Genomic DNA, 12,073 nt, shown 5'->3' with positions numbered 1-12,073 from the left:
ATATTAGAACCAGTCTGGTTGAGGTTGAATCTCCAGCCTAACCTCCTCCTCCTGATCCCTCCATGGATTCTTCGAAGATTCAAGCTCCAGAAATGATTATGTAAGTGTTAATATATGAAACTCCACATTTCTGTAATGGAGGCTTGTTGTTAGAGTTGTAGTAAAAATGTATTCCTTCGCTCCATTCCTCGTTGTTCTGTTTTTTGTTTGTTATGATCCAGAGTCCGACACTGGCTGTCCTACTCAGACTGAAGACTGTCCGATGCAGAAGAGGAGCATGTTGGTGTCTCCGGCCAAACGTCACGAACAGCCCAACAACCTGAAGACAATCTGTTTGTGATGGACATCTCTCTGGGGGAGTGCAGAGAGGATCTGTCTCTTATCAACAGAAACAGAAACTGGATAAGAAACGATGGATCTGATTATCAGGTTGGTCTGTTATGTACTGTACATATCTGGCAATCTACCTGTTAAAAGAAAATTTACTCTATCAAATACACTACATGCATTGATACAGGCTTTACTTTCTCCACCTTGTACTTTGAACAATTTCATGCATATTGTATTGAAGAAAAATGTATTAAGCATACTGCATTTTGTATTGCCCAGCTGATATGTTAGACCTTTTAAAAAGCGATATGTGAATGAAAGCGACATATGAAACATGCACATTATTCCATGTTGTAATATGTTTTGTAATTATGGTGCACATTTTGAAATAAATGCATTTGAGAAAATCATTGCCTCTTTATTAAATGTTTATTTTCCAAGGAATTTTTAAAAGTTCAACACAATAAAGTATCTATTTAATATTAATTACAAATAACTCTTAAGAAGTTAAAGAAGTACTCTGTGAGAGTTAATATTAAGATCTAACACTGAATTAGTGTTAGTAAGTGTTAAATGATTAACTCCAGCAGATTTGATATTTGACACTTTATTAGAGTTAAGGTACCAACTCTCCAAAAAGAGTTAAATTAACACTTTCTGGTGTGGACCCATATAGACACTTTAAAAGTGTTGAAATCAAATCTGACAGTGTTAATCTGGGCCTCCTGGATTTGCTGTATAAAAATATTAACTTATTGCCAAAAATATTGCTGGTGGTTTTTTTTTTTTTTTTTTTTTTTTTTTTTTAGTGCTTGGGGTGTAATTAGATGCAGTAGAGACTCAAATGGAAGTACAAATATGAGCAAAATGTGAATTTTGCATAATGTGTCCCCTTTATGAGTTCGTGCCTTGGAAACATACAGAAGGGAGGAAGGTTTACACACACTGTGACACTGATAACTTACGCTCATGTTTCTCTGTTCTCTCTTGCTTCAGTTCAATAATCATCATGCTTGTCATGACTGACAATAAGTCTCAGCTAATGCTAACTCTGCACGCCGGCTAGCGGTGGCATCCCGAAGCATGAAACGCCGGTTTAGGCCTGGACAATAAATCAATTGCAATATATATTGTGATAGACACATGATCAATACCAGTAGATAACGTCAGGAAGAATATTCAATAATTTCACTGAACTCCGCACAGCATTCTGGGAGATGTAGGCAGAGGAAAGACTTTAGCTGCTCAACCTCTCATGACTAGCTATGCTAGGATGGTGGAATCAACCAACTCACTCTCTCCTTGGTTACCTAGCAACTCACTCACTCTTTGGTTGCCTAGCAACGACCTGTTGAGTAAGTTGCACAGCAGCAGTTTCAGGTTTCACCAGTGTCGGTACGGAGAGAAAACTGAATGAAGCAGCAAAGGTCACGCCGCCAATTTGGCAGAACTTCAGATACTTTTAACAAAAAAACAACAAATAATTAACAATATTGACATGAAATGCTGATGTGATAATTTTTTTAGCTTTACTCAGATTACTGCTCGTATTCCAGACAAAAATAGCGACGGCTCATATTTAAAAAGGTTTTATGTTGATTAGTTTTTATGTTGAGGTTTCGCTGTGCTCTGATAAATGCTGCGAACGTTTTGACCTTCAGCACATTTATTTCCATTTCTGACGGTCATTTCTCAGCTTTATGGCTGCATCAGATGCAGATCTGTTTTTGGCAGACCGTGACAACGTTCACAAAGCAGCTAAATAAAAATGAACCCTCCTGCTTACATGACATATGAAGCAGCAAAACCTTGTGATTAACCTTTAGACTGGTGACACTGAGATGTTAAAACGACTGAGTCGGAATTAAATCAGTGGGCCCATTAAAGGTTAAGAAATCAAGCAAATTACAGGGGCGACATCTGTGTGGTTCTCTGTAGTGAACAATATCATCATCACCATTTGACATTTATCATCGCAGGGCAAACAGTCTGCAGGCGCAGTTATGCTTCTCCACCCACATGTGACAGACACATAAAACAGGCCAGTGAACCACAAATAACTGCCTCAACCGCAACCGAGACAGGAACGGGCGACTGAAGAGGTTTCTAAAGGAAATAAACGTTGTGAATAACAAAAGGATGAGGAGCAGGTTGGAGACCTGAGTTCATCTGGAAAGCTGCCGCTGGCCGCTCTGCAGGGAGCTGCTGGAGCGAGCAGCCAGTCAACATCTGGGCCAAAACGGATTTTATCTGTTTTTATCATTTTTGTTTTCAGAACATTTAGCGATATGAATCTGACTAGGTCAGGTCAGGCCTGCTGGAAACAGCACAAGTCTAAAAACTGCTGATCACTACAAAATGCTAATTGGCTTCAGCCTCCGAGCTGCACGTGTAACCAATTAAACGTCCAATTAAACATCCGATTAAACGTCTGTCACTACAATAGTGGTGATTTCATTTCTAAAGAGAGAAAGTTGTCCAAACCAAGCATTAGATCTGGTTTTGTAACACTTCCACACTGATAAATGATGCTCTTCTTTCTGAGCTCTTTTAGCCTACTTCCTGTTGTCTTACAGGTTCTATTCAGACGATTCTTGGTTCAAAATGTCTGCCAGTAATCAGGCCGAACTCTGACAAGTTTAATTAATCTCACCCTCACAAAAAATGTGGTGTTTTTCAGATATATAGTTCCATTTTAAAGTAAAATCAAGTAACTGTCTTCAGCTTTTATGAAAATGTAGTATATATCAAACATGATGTAAAGTTTGTACTTCACTTCGTAGCTGTTTCTGGCATCTTGAAACTGGTCTCTGTCTCTTTAAGAACGTCATACCCTACCCAGGTGTCTAATAGCTGCTGCCGCTAGTCTGGAGGAGCTGAGGGGGGAAGGGATTTTTTCAATATACAGTTTTTGATTAAAATGCAAATTATTAATTATATACCTTGAAATTAGCCTGACTAAAATTTTTAATCGAGTCCCACGTCTCATTAAAACATGACATAAAGGTAAAAGAAGTTGACTTCATAATATTTCACCTCTAATTGTAGTTAATTTATGAAAGGAGATGATTTTTGCAGATTGTTTTTCTTAAATAAATAATTTCCAAACTGCCTTTTTATCTATTCCTGTTGTTGTTGCTTTATTTTAATGCTACTACGTTTTAGTTTAAGGATCTGTGTTGTTAATGGGTACTCTGTCTTTTTTCTTCCAATGGCTTCTTCAGTTCTGAACAAGTTGGACGTATTGTACTAATTAAAAGCTTAAAGTTGTTGTCTGAAACATTGTCGCCTAACGCTGCAAACAAGCGAGCTGTTCTGGTTTTCAGGTGGGCTTGACTGTAAACCTGCCTTGAAGTAACAGGCTGAGCAGTAGGTGTTAGAAAGACGAAACCAGAGACCCACTCCTCAGTTTTATTCTCACTTCAGTCTATGGAAAACCTACACAATGACCTGTACCTACAGTTTCACTGTAAAAGGACATTTCTGCATAAAAAGAAACAAAATAAAACCAAATCAGTAGGAGAACAATTAAGTTTTGACAGTTTAATAACTGGGATAAGAAATGTGTGTGGGCCTACCACCTCCAAACACCCGCAGGGAAGCAGAGGTCATAAATCACTTGATGGATTATCCAGCTTTGAGCGAATGCTAACTGCTGCTTGTTCCTGGTCTTTCTTTCAGTTTCACAGGAATGTCTAACAGAAGCTATAAACAACAAAGAGTCTTAAATCTACTATAACTGGTCAAAGAAGATTCAGAAACTCTGCTTAGTCTGCTGGTTTTCATCAGATAAACCCAAATGGAAACTTTATTTCAGCCTGTGGTTTGTTGCATTTATTATTCAGCAACTAGAATGTATAATTAAATATGAGCGTTTAGCTGTAATCAGTAAGCAGTGAACAAGCTAAGTATGTCTTGTTATGATGATGAGTATTTATTAAAAGCAGCAGGCCTCTCTGGTAGATAACGGCGTCCGAGTTATCTGAGTAAAAATCTGCCTGTCTTGAGCGTTTTGACTCAAACCGAACTTGGCCTCCAGTCACATGGCTGAAGGTGGAAAATAAAAGGTGACTGGAGTTATTTTAAAGGGTGGAAACACCAAGATAAAGGTTGTGTTTTGAAGGGTGTTAGGTCAGCTATTTAAATCCATGTTTGTATCTGGGCCTTTACCCTTCACACGCCGAGCTGGGTTTCTCAAAATTCACACCTCTGACCCACTGTTTGACACACACGATAAAATAGTCCTGCTTTGGCATTTCAGGCATACACTGAAAAAAGAACACAGATGATCCAACTTTTAAAAAGTTAATTTGTTACAAGTATTAAATATATTAAGTTTATTAAGTTGTCACGTTAAACAAACATAAATAAATTAAGTTTGACAAACTACATGAAACAAATAAGCTCCATTCCCCTTTTAGCAGAGTATAGAGAAGCTGGTTACCTACAAGGAAACGTGAAGATCTCTGGATTTAGTCCTAAATCCAGACTGCATTCAGCATCAAAGTAAACCAATTGTGAATGATTATCAACCATTTCAATAATTTGTGTGTAGGACTGGGCAATATGGCTGAAAAACATATCACAGTATAAACATTTCATACCTCTGGATATTGATTAGTTTTTGTTTTAATCATCCAAAATACTGCTGAACTGGTGATGTGACCTTTCCTCTTTGAACTACATTTCCTTTTGAACTGCTGTTCTCATTTTTCACTCCACCCCAATATTGTTTTATTTTTAAGCAGGATACACACTGTACGTTTTTTTTCTTGCGCTCTCTGTTAGCTACTATACACAGACTAGTTGTCATAGCAACTGTGACCGTGACAGTGATAAATGTATTTTTCATTTTGTCTGTAAAGCTAGCTAACCATCACCAACAGCAGGCCACACTGTAGCTGTGTCCGAATTCAGGGTCTGCATCCTTCGAAGGACGTATTTGTAGGCCGATTACGTCATAGCGTGGCGACAAGGCCTGTCCGAATTCTAAGACTCCTTCAAATGCATCCTTCAAATGCGTCCTTCTTTTCCCCAGATTTGAAGGATGGGTCCGGTGTATCCTTCACGGCCCGCGATATCCCATAATTCATTGCGGGTTCCAACTGGGCATTCAGGCAGAGCGATAATGGCGGTGAATAGCGACAAATTATTTAGCTATATAACACTTTAAATGGCACAACGTGATTTGGTTCAACGTTTTTAGGCGAGAATGTAAGTGTGTAAATCTTAAATATATGCTCGGTTCATCAATACATCACCTAATTGCAATATTGCTCTAACATTTTCGGACCTGTCTGCTACCACTGCGTTAACAGCCAGCTCCCCTCCAGCTGTCAGCCGGCCAGGCGCTCCAGGTTCGGTACACCGAGAGAAAACGCCTAACTCCTGGCACATTGTTATAAAAACTCCCGCTAGCTTTCCCCAATGAGTGGGAGTTAAACACCGATATTATTCAGACAGGTCTGGTTGAAAATGTTTGGTTTACAAAGTATTTCAAAGCAGAGCACATCGGTTTGATTTATTAATTAAAGTTAAGCCTTCAAACATAATAGGTTTATTTAACCGTAATGTCCTATCTGCGATGTGGAGAGTATTATATTTGTAAATGAATAATTTGTATTCCTTGTAGAAAAGTGCAGTACATATTTGAACATTTTAGAATCAAACTAAGAGATTTCCTTTTTACTATGGAACATCCTTTACTATAAAAGTTGAAGAATAATATAGAAATCAGTAATACATGACTGAAAAACAAACTTCGGCTCCGTTGTTTTTTTGTTTTTTTTTTCTTCTCCGCTCTCTGCTTCACGCTGTCACGGTTGCTTGGCAACATGAGTTACGCTGAGGTGGGGGCGGGGACAGTTGGTGAAGGCTACACCTGTCCGAATCCACAGATATTTTTCTTCCGGTCTTAGTTTATTCCCGGCCTTCGAAGGACCCGTCCTACGTAGACCAGTCCTTCGAAGGATGCAGACCCTGAATTCGGACACAGCTTGTGTTCCATCTACTGTACGAGTCTCCGCTCCACCTGCATAAACACACCTACCGCGCACTTCGGTCCGAACCAGGCAGCAGCTCCGGGAGGAGAAAGGTTGTCCTGTTCCAGGCATCACGCCAGGCATTTTAAAGATGCTTATCGCCCCCTAAAGAACGACAAAAACCCGGACATTATCATCTGTCAATGAAATCCCCTCCAGATGCCTCAGACCGAACTTGGACGTCATGCTACTAGGACTTAGCATTTGTCAACAACTCAGGGAGAAGCAGAAGTGTGTGTGTGTGCGTGTGTGTGTGTGTGTGTGTGTGTGTGTGTTTGTGTTCTTCTTCCTCTTCTTTTCTATTATGGCAGATTGCTAGCAACTTTCAGGTGCATACCGCCCCCTACTGTACATCAATGTGTAGCAACAATATGTCAATTAAATTGTATTTTGTATGTATTTATGATTCATGTTCGTCGGGATTTGTGAGTGTTTTAAATTACATTTCAGAATATAAATGCCGTTTAATATCTCAATTTTGTGAGTTTCATTTTTAAGGGACTTTTCGACTAATAGTAGTGGTCAGTTTTTAATCTAATTTAGTCCGTAATTTTAAAAATGAGATAATTGTATTATTAAGCATTTAATACTCTTATCACATATCTCAACTCTGTTTCGGGATTTTAATTTTCTCTGGTCTCTGGAGCTCTGGAGCAGATTTTTGAACCCGCCCTCACGTGACGTTTTTCCGGTGAACACCGGAAAGAGGGGATCTTTCCCGAAAATCTCCGCTGTTTCGTGGAAAATAGTTCCTAGAACGTATATAAATTGTTATCAAAAGTGAAAAGTGAGGAACGCTTCACGAGTTTGCGTGTCATCGCTGCGCAGAGGACCATGCTAATCTCTATATCGTTCCAATTTTAGTATACGTCCTAGTAAGCCGGGATGTTAAATTCTAACAGACAACTATTTATAGTTCTAAGATTGCACCACAGTTTTCACTCACGGTTTCTTTGACCCCTAGAATATACTTACTGGGTTACAGATCGGAGACGATCAAAACCAGAATATATGTGTGGGGACTTGGACTGAACGGTTAGATATTTATTTCGTTGACCCAGTTTCCTTCTGTTTTTGTGTTTGCTTTTTAAAGACTTGGAAATAAGTTGTTCCAATAGACCCTTTTCACAGTGACGTCAGACAATGGCCGCCATAACTCAAACCTGGGTATCTTTACTTCCGGTGTGATTTTGCCTTGGGAACCAAGCTGAAAAATTCCCGCATTCTCATAATCTTAAGGATATAATAAAAGGTAAGTTTAATAATAACAGCATTTAAGTGTTAGAATTAAGAAAGAAAGAAAGAAAGAAAGAAAGAAAGAAAGAAAGAAAGAAAGAAAGAAAGAAAGAAAGAATTAAGAATCAAGCTTGAGCCACCCAATTAGAAGCCTCGCTTGTTCCAATTCACGGAAAACATTCGGCCGCAGTCGGGTTTCATCGGATATGTCGTTTGTCACCGCCATTGCCAGCGGACCGTACGGATCAGTAAGACCTAAATTTTACGGACTTTGTGGTTTTCCGCCGGATGAATGTTTCCAATATCAACATGTTGAATGTATTAGAGTGTATTTTAAAGGCAAGTGACGGTTTATAGTGGACAAAACGGCGAAATGTCGTGTTTCGTGGGCTGGCTAAAGTTGTCGGCTAGCTTCAGTTACCCCGTTGTCTCCGTTCATGAAAAACGATTGTAGGATTTCATTTTTTCCGCATTTAATAAGCCAAGTAACGGTTTTGTAGCACAAGACAGAAATGTGATGCTGTGCTCACGTATGAGCTAAAGTTATATGAGTGTTTAGAACAGGACGAAGCGAGTTTTAAGTGATTTAAATAAACCCTAAACTCTGTGAAAGTCGACGAGTTTAACCTGATTTTTATTGCCTGACTGTTTTTCAATTAAAATGCGGGAAGGGATGGAGAGATGAGGCTCGGCAGAGGTTATGAGGGTGAAGTGCTGTGGTCCAGCCTCCCAATTACACTGTTCTCTTTGTATCATTTCTCCAGTTTCATCATTGAACTAATTCAACATGGCTGTGAGTTGAAATTCATTATAACATTGACTGGGATGCTGTTGTTATTTTTTATGTTGATGCCATTATTTCTATTGTTCTCTCATGATTCTATTATTGTTATAATCCAATGTTTTTAGTCAGAACATTGAAAACTCCACCAGGCTCCCAATGGGACCCTGATGCTGAGGGTTCCCAGCAGGGGAGGTGAGGGCCCACGTCGTTTGAGAGGGGGGGAGGGACGCCTCCAACCCCACCCTCGTCCTCATCAGGTCTGCTGTCCTACAGTGTCCGCCTCAACACACCCTCAACCAGAAAAGCCAAAGGGTGCTTGGTTGTCAGATGGTTGAGGATTTCATCAGGTAACTGATGTGAAAAAGACAACCTGTCCTACAGAAGTGAACCTCCAGGAGTGGCTTTTCAGCGTTTCCCCTTCCTGCTTCGTCCTAGGTGAGCTCATCGGGTTCGACTACCTGCACCAGCAGAGTGGCCGTGTGATTGAGGACGTCAGCATGGATCCTGTCACTCCTGGTGCCTCCTTGGTGTGAACTCAGGCCCTGCAAGGTGGCCGGACGCCGGTCGCCTGGTGGAGGCCATTTGCAGCCGGCTCTGCCGCCTGCACCCTGCAGCCACTCGGGTCAGAGGGCCCATGAGGACCAGGCGGTCCCTCATCCATGCGGACTGCGTGGCGGTGCTGGCCAGGCTGCGGCTGATGGCTCAGACCATAATACAGCTTTTCGAGTTGAACCAGCGAATCATCTTGCAGTGGTGAGAGCCGTCACTGACCTGGAGGCTCCTCATTTCCTGAAGACGTACTCAGAGGTCAAAGGTCTGACTCCGGTCTGTCTTTGTGTCTGCAGGTTTGACCAATGGGAGAAGCAGTGGGAGAGGACCGTGCTGGAGCAGGGGGTTCTCTCATCCCTGCTCCAGCTGCCTCTGAACAACCACTGCTTCCCGCAAAGGAGCCGACCTTGGTCCAGGTGGGGCAAAGGCAGCCCTTTGAATCCCAGCTCCCTGAGGAGCAACCCTCCACCTAGGGACTTCCTCCTCCCGCTCCTGTTGCTCCTCCAGCGTACAGGAGGAGGAAGGCGGCTGACGCCGGCCCCCACCAAGCGGCGGCAGCTGAAACGCTACGTCTGCAGTAGGGCTGTTGTAAACGAATATTTTAGTAATCGAGTAATCTATCGATTATTCTTACGATTAATCGAGTAATCGGATAAAAAAAATTATAAAATGAAATATTGGTAAATCTGGCATAATAGCGGTGTTACTATCAGATATCAATATCAGTCCAATTTTTCATATTTGAGCATCCCTAACAGTTGCTTTTTTGTAGTTTAGAAAACTAACCTGTAACAATAATAGCTCACTTTCTAAGTTAACCAGAAGAAAAGTTATAGAAAAATCTGAAATTATATTGAATTTAATAACAAAGAGGCAGGCTCACAAATATGCTTATAAAAAATGTCTACAATCCAGCTTTTAGTTTATGTATTCATCTTCAGTGAGTTTAATAGATTAATTAAACTCACCTTGCCACCTAACCTGTCACGCTTTGGGTTTGAAAATACGGGAAATGCCGCCTGGAGTGGGAGGAGAGGGCGAATGAACGAACGTAAGATGGGGTGGAGGGGAGGAAATAGACCAGCGGACTGACGAACCGTTAGACCGGGGGACGAACACGGGGGGAAGCAATACGGGATATTTACACACCTTCACTGGTCACACTCAGAAACTCATCTACCAGCCATGTCCGATGCGCTCCGCCACCCGTTTCTTCAGACCGGGATATGAAATTTATTGTGCGGTTCGTCGGTAAAGCTACATTTACACGGTAAGCATCAGCTACTCAGCCGCCCGCCCTGTTCAGGCTATCCGCTCACCTCAGCGCTCTTCCCGCCGTTCGCTTTCAACCAGCAGCCCCGGAGGAGAAATGCTGCCGTACTCCAGGCATTCCCCAGTCATTTTAAGGATGCTTATTGGTTCCCCAAAAACGATAAAAAGTCGGGCATTATCATCAATCAATAAAATCCCCACGGGCCAATCTTGAAGATTGGACTTTATGCCGCTGAGACTTAGCTTTTGTCAACAACTCAGAGGCGGAAGTGAGAGCTCCGCGCAACGCAAATGAAGTCCCGGCCGGAACACGGTGCGCTAACTAATAAAACATAAATTAACGAAGCTTCGAGGCAGGTAAATTTTCCTCGAGGAATTTTAGTAATCGAGGTACTCGAATCATTCGAGGAATCGTTTCAGCCCTAGTCTGCAGCAGCTGTGGGCAGCTGCAGAGGCTGGACACAGGACACTTCAGGATCGGTGGTGTGTCGTCCTGCGCCTCTGCTGGGGGGACGAGGGTGGAGACTGGCTGTCTGGTTTTCAGCCTGATCTTCAGCCAGTCGGTTGAAGGTTAAACAAACTACTTTATAAAGAATTTTAATTCTCCCCACAGCTGTTTTTTAGATCTGTGGCAGTGGCGTCTGATCAAAACTTTTTAAAAATTTAAAGATGATATACTTTACTGCTGTTCTTCTTTTGTTTTGTTTGCTTTTGTTTTAAATGTATTTTGTTTATATATAACTTTGTTTATTCTTCTACTACGCTACATTCAATAAAGTCAATAAACTACAACCACTACAAATAAAATGCATTATTATTGTTGTTATTGTTAGTTTTTATATTCTTTAGGGCTCAAATTTATTCAGGTTTATTCTCAGTAGGATTTTCTTTCAAAACACTTCAATAAATTAAATAAAAGCTTATTAAGGTAAAGCAAAGAACGCGTTCCAGTAAAAGTCTCCGGATAGATGTGGTTCTACTTATTACAAAAGATTGGTTATCAAAAGACAAATATTTTCTGCTTTAAAAACAAACATGAAGCATATTATATAACCACCAAAGGTAAAACAAAGAAATAAGTAATTAATTTTTAATACTTTAACACAATAACCTGCTGGCCTCTAGTGGTGATAACAGCTAACTGCAGGTATGAACTTCTAGTTGCTATAGGAAATATATTTGTGTTGTTACAATAGATATGAACATTTATTTTTATTAAATATGAATATTCCCACATCAACAAAGGGAATTACTTTCCTACTAAAAATAATCCAGATCTTCCACTTAGACTTTGGAAAATATCCCAAAGCTCATTTCCTACATTTAGCCCAAAGTACTCACATTCTCTGAAGTACAGATACTTACATGAAAAATATTCTAGTAATAGTAAAAGTACAGGTTGGACTGTTTTACTCAAGTACAGTAAAAAAGTACAAGTACAAAAAGTAATTTTCATCTTGAATACAAAATTACTTTTGATAAGTCTAAAATGCCTAAAAGGTTCTAGTCATACAGAATGTTTTTTTTCTTTTGCTGACAACATGCACTGTGTTGGTATATTAACAATATTTATTCTGTATAGTTTTGCTTCAAACAAATCTGAGTCAGAATCATTAAGATCCCACAAAGCGCAGATCATTTGTCACTAATAGTTACTGGAGCCAAAAACATGGAAGGATTTTTAAAAATACGGCTACAGATGGGGAATATCTGAGTCCGAATATGTTCCTCTGTTTGTGATGTTACTCAGGTTCATGTTGTCTTTCCCATGACCCAGCGTGTTGTTGTGCTTTGGTTGTATATGGAGAGCCATTTCAGCCTAAATTAAATAAATAAGTAAGTAATTGGATTCTTTATTCTT

General features: G+C 40.4%; 1 protein-coding gene, 1 non-coding gene and 1 pseudogene across 3 annotated transcripts in view; 1 reads left to right on the top strand and 2 right to left on the bottom strand.

Moving 5' to 3' along the window:
• map4k1 (mitogen-activated protein kinase kinase kinase kinase 1) overlaps positions 1-6,526 on the bottom strand; it is a 55,435-nt gene extending 48,909 nt beyond the window's left edge. Inside the window, exon 1 of the mRNA XM_014995523.2 lies at positions 6,380-6,526. The gene's annotated coding sequence lies outside the window, so the exon portion shown is untranslated. The remainder of the gene's footprint in view (positions 1-6,379) is intronic.
• Positions 6,527-7,154: 628 nt separating this feature from the next.
• LOC148155727 (U6 spliceosomal RNA) lies at positions 7,155-7,258 on the bottom strand. The gene has a single exon (XR_015765163.1). It is a non-coding gene; the product is annotated as a U6 spliceosomal RNA (small nuclear RNA).
• Positions 7,259-7,813: 555 nt separating this feature from the next.
• Positions 7,814-11,019, top strand: LOC148155726 (uncharacterized; annotated as a pseudogene). Its single transcript, XR_015765138.1, has 6 exons — positions 7,814-7,855; positions 8,541-8,583; positions 8,773-8,826; positions 8,880-9,144; positions 9,237-9,517; positions 10,640-11,019. The product of XR_015765138.1 is annotated as an uncharacterized LOC148155726 (transcript).
• The last annotated feature ends 1,054 nt before the right edge of the window (positions 11,020-12,073 follow it).

The sequence above is a fragment of the Poecilia mexicana genome, unplaced genomic scaffold (genome assembly GCF_051168715.1).
Source record: "Poecilia mexicana isolate PSO_F unplaced genomic scaffold, ASM5116871v1 scaffold_13, whole genome shotgun sequence".
In the NCBI taxonomy this organism is placed as follows: domain Eukaryota; kingdom Metazoa; phylum Chordata; class Actinopteri; order Cyprinodontiformes; family Poeciliidae; genus Poecilia; species Poecilia mexicana.
This window is presented reverse-complemented; position numbering and strand designations above follow the sequence as displayed.